Here is a 4858-nt window from a genome sequence, read left to right as displayed (position 1 = left end):
GCAGTATCCCATTTTACATTTTAAAGCTTTAATTTGTTACTTAATGGCAGTTGGCGTTTCGGAGGGGAAGAGAGGAGAGGATAGTGAAAGAAAAAAAGGGAGAAGGGTGTAACTACATCATTTAATTGAAGACGCTAATCCTTTTAAGTGTAGGCGCTTAACTGGATTCCTTAATTCAATGTATACAAATTATAAAAAAATTTAGTTAATTTTAATAATTAGCAAACTTTAGTTAAATCGTTGCAAAATAGTTTGTAATTTTGTATATATACGAAAATCCCTTTGAACATCTATTTTTAGCTCCCGTTTGGCCATAAATTTTAGTAATTTATTTTAATTATTTTTGAAAATACTACATTTCCCAGATCCCACAGTATGAGATAATATTGGGTATGTTGTTGTTGTTGTTGTTTTGAAAACAATGTTTGTTTATGGAATATGATCAATTTTTGAAAGAAAAAAAATTCAAGTTACCAAAAACTAATCTAAGGCAGTTTTTGAGTGAAATTTTTTCTTCCAATCATAAAATTTTAATTTATTTTTAAATAAAATGTATGTCCAAATACAACTTCAAAAATTATTTTTTCAAGTTTCAACCAAATCTATGTCAAAACAGTCTATCCTTGACAACTGAGTAACACAAAAGAGTCCATGACCTGGATAAAATCCAATTCCCAAATCAGCTCTGTCGAAACCCTAGCTGACCGTTGTCCTTGCGGCTCGCAATCCTAAGATGTTGTAATCCTCGCCATTTATATCCCATCCGGGTTGGGTACATTCCTGGACCCAAATGTATTGCTCTTTCAGTTTCAGCTTCGGTTTCAATCTAGGTATTGCAATTTTGGGGGTAAATATATATATATATATATATTTTGTAGGAATCGAGAATGTGGAAAAATTCCCATTAATTATAATTTTAGAATTGTTTTATTGCAATTTTCTACATTGTATAGAGACAGGCACAAAACATTCTGTAATAGTAAACTTACATGGCTCCTTCTCTTCAGGAAACAATCATTTTCTTTCTTTTGTTTCATCTCAGTTTTGTATTATTAAACTTTCACATTTTTGTCTAAATAAAATGTATGTAGTTATTTAGTTACTTAATAGTGCTTATATTTGATGCACAGGGTGTAAAGCTGAAAAAGGAAAGGGAGACAATACAGTTTGTAATTTCAAAGAAGATAAAATGGACATGAAAAAGCAAATGTAGTTGTAAGCAATTGACTAGAAAACTAAATTTGTTTTAAGTTTTAGAGGTGATCACCAATGTCAATTTGAACAACTAGAATTAGATCTATAATCTCTTACCAAGACCACAACTTTTGCTTTAATGCAAGATGAGTCAGTTTTTTTTTTTTTGGGGGGGGGGGGGGCTTAAGATGAAATTGCTTCTTGCATTAGCTGCCATGTAATTCAGGGGAAGATGAGGTGGTTCTAAATAGTATTTTCCCTGTATGAGTCCTCAAACATTCCATGTGTTATTTCTCCTGAGTGGTGGTACTAAATATTAATACCAACAAAATTTATGCGTGGGTCGATGTATTATCTTGTGCGGGATAGAATATGGAAAAAGAATAATGTATTAGCGATACTTGGATAAGAGTATCTAGAAGCATAAATAATGCTTTTAAAGTAGGCAATCCCTGCATAACAATCAATGTAGTATTATTCACCTCATAACAATCTCGACATTGTCATTCACCGCATAAAAATCCTTTATCATGATCCCTGCATAAACTAGTATGTGAACCAAATGAACTCTCAATGTATGAATTGTGTATGCCTATCCTATTTCCTATACGAAGACCTTGAGGACATGCAACAAGTGGCAGTAAAGGTGACATGTTTCTTGGACGGATGTCTCTCTAACTCTTTTAAACCAAGTATTATCATATTTATATTAGGAATTATTCTTTTCATGAGAATTGCTATGTATGCCAAAAATGTGGTGGTCGGACTTTGTTATGGTCTTATCTATCTTTATCACAAACCAAGTGCAATGACTGCTTACGCTTTGAGGAGATATCGACATATCGCAGTGTCAACCAGGTTGCACTCTTTGCTTGTTCTCTTGTCTGAGCCTATTGTTTGTGATTTTTTTACCCTTCAGTGGTGGTATTATTTGCTATAGGGTGTAAATAGGTAATCTATTGATCTATTTTCTTGTGAATTTGTACTCCTGATGTTAAGCCAAATTTACGATAATGGTAGCTGGTAGTTTCCATTCATTACATTTGAAATCGTTAATGACCGTCAACTTAGCTTGTAGAGTCACATTAATTAGGCACTTGTATGATAGTTAAAAGTATATTAATTCAACCAAAATCAATCTAGGAGGCTGCTATAATCTGTCAATCTTAAACAAGAATAGAGAGAGTCACCTTTCTAGAGATCACACACTTTATATCGTGATTTTGGTGTCACAAGTAGTATTGGAAAGATGTAGTTTTAGATGTAGAAATAAATGGTAGTTTAATAATTCAGCAATGTACGTGCAGTTGTAAAGAAGGAAGATATGACCGTATCTGCATGCTACTTTGTCCCACATCGTCTCAAAAGCAAGAATTAATTCCTTCGTTATACCTATTTAGCGGTCTCTAATTATGAACTTCTACACATAGCTATTGGGCCCGCTTAAGTGCGGGCCCTTGATGGCTCACATCACCTTGTAGTAAGGTCCCTTCCAAGAGTTGCAGTATGCTGGAAATCTTGTCTGTGAGTTTGCTGGCACCTATGGATTCAGGTAATGTAACTTCTCCTTCAAGCCCTTCTTCCTTTAATTTGTTTTGTCCTTTTCAGATTTTTCTTTTCTCTGATTTTTGTGATTATTATTTATCTTTAACTTTATATTCTTGGTGTTTGCCTGTAAGTTTCCGTTCATTCTGTCTCTTTTCTTAACTATGGGCCTCATGTTTTTCCATTTTCTCTGTTATTCTTTTTTTTATGTTGAAATAAATTTGGAAAGAAAGATAAGTCTAAGCTTTAACACATATGAAGCTGCTTGTTCTTTTTTTCCATTCTTGTGCATCTATGTTGAAGTCTTCATTCTCTCTTTCTAGTCTGGCTTTTAAACCTCTGTTGAAAGCTTCATCTGAACAAGAACAGAAAAGGCATGCACTGACTAATTTTTCGGTTTTGTTAACCCAAATATTGGGAACTTTCACTCGTTTCCCTCTTAATCTGTGTTTCTCCTGAATGGTTTGGATAGAGAACGGGTTTTGAATGTATATGCTCCCGAATGGTGATTTGAAACGAGTGGACTCTTGCTTCATGTAATGAAAATCTTAGATAAGACCTCTAAGTTAATCAAATATATAGTTCTAAAATTTTCTTATGGGATGTTTAATGATAGTTGACATTTTTAAACACAAGCCATAGATAGCAAAAACCACATGCTTTATACTACTAAGTGACAACTGGGTGTCTGGCTTCTTATTTGCCAAATCATCTGTCTTTTCCTGTTATAAAGAAATTAAACTAGCTTTACCCCATATTAATAACATCTAAATTTTTCTATCCTTCAAAGATGAAGTGGTTCAGGGTGATTGGCTGAAATTCAGTTTGGTTAACTCTAATACCAAAAGAAACTCATCCTCCTGGATATGAGCAGTGATTCGTCATTATTTTTTTGATTTGTCATATCTGCTAACCTTAAGTGTCTGATGACTCTTAAATGTGGACTTTGGCGCATTTGTCCTTAGTTTCCTTCAGCATACTCATTCTGCCCTGGAATGGTATGGAAGTTGTTGCAGCAGCCTCTTCACAAAATTCTGTATGCACACTCCTTGATGACAATGCATGGTAATGTGTGACAATGTGTGGTTACAGTATTGGCAACCAACATGTCTCTGATTCGAAATAAAATTGTCTATAATTTTATTAATGAACTCGTTATACAACAAGTATACCAAAAAGTAGAGAATCCATACAATCTGGAATCTCGTGGATGCACTAAAAAGTTACATCTCTTCTTCCTTCTCCCCTATGCTTAGCTATCTTAACTCTCTTATTGTGCCTGGCATCGTTCACTGTACTCCGAACCAATTCAGTACTCTCACCACAGCTGTGTTTCCACTTTGCAATGTAACAGGAGGTAGCCCACATTCACAACTGAGCATTTGCACATGAAGCACCAGCTGACAGCTAACATATGTAATTCTGCGCTTTCTCATTTTCTCGGCTGTCAGCACTGCATCCGAGTTTCAAGCACCAATCTGATAAACACACCTTTCTTGGAGATTGAAACAAGACAAAAGTTGGCTACTGGCGCAGAATGAAGCAAACACCAAGCTGATAAACACACCTTTCTAAATGTAGAATGCTGCATTAGATTGTTAAGGTGTACGTTAAAAAATTGTTTGGGTCATTTTTTTTTTTTGGTAACTCATTTTCTTTTCTTGTTTGGAGATTGAAGCAAAGACAAAAATTGGCTAATGGCGCAGTATGCCTGCATGTTGTATACTTCTTTTGCTGATTTGGCATATCTGTTGAAGTTTTTCTTTTTGGTAAATATCTGTTGAAGTTTTCTTATGTATGGATACTGCAGGTGACTGTGATACGACTAGGAATAAAAAATACATAAAAAGATGATGAAGTTCAACCATAAATTTCCTCTATTTATAAGGGAAAAAGCTAGTTATGTCAAGTCTTGCGGGTTAATGAGCAAACGCCTGAGCTAATTTGCCCGTCAGTTTGCCATATTATCAAACCGATATACTCCATTTGACTGGGCAGGGAGTTTAAGAAAAGAGAGAAGACTTTTGAACTTGTGGTGTAAAATGAGGCACATATATTTTGTGTGGCTATAAATCATTGCATAAAGGTAAATTATTTCCAAATAAGGAAAGAGGTCATT

At 34.5% G+C, this 4858-nt stretch overlaps 1 long non-coding RNA gene across 3 annotated transcripts; it reads left to right on the top strand.

The window, feature by feature from the left end:
* The first annotated feature begins 618 nt into the window (after nucleotides 1-618).
* On the top strand, nucleotides 619-4513 carry LOC107819759 (uncharacterized). Of its 3 annotated transcripts, none has more exons than XR_001655789.2 (3): nucleotides 619-830; nucleotides 2502-2746; nucleotides 4094-4513. It is a non-coding gene; the product is annotated as an uncharacterized LOC107819759 (long non-coding RNA). The 3 variants fall into 3 exon arrangements; XR_001655788.2 differs by lacking the exon at nucleotides 619-830 and adding an exon at nucleotides 1375-2052; XR_012703030.1 differs by lacking the exon at nucleotides 619-830 and having other exon boundaries at nucleotides 1375-2746.
* The last annotated feature ends 345 nt before the right edge of the window (nucleotides 4514-4858 follow it).

Source organism: Nicotiana tabacum, chromosome 19 (assembly GCF_000715075.1).
Source record: "Nicotiana tabacum cultivar K326 chromosome 19, ASM71507v2, whole genome shotgun sequence".
In the NCBI taxonomy this organism is placed as follows: domain Eukaryota; kingdom Viridiplantae; phylum Streptophyta; class Magnoliopsida; order Solanales; family Solanaceae; genus Nicotiana; species Nicotiana tabacum.
Note: the sequence above shows the minus strand (reverse complement) of the source record. Positions and strands in the feature narration are given on the sequence as shown.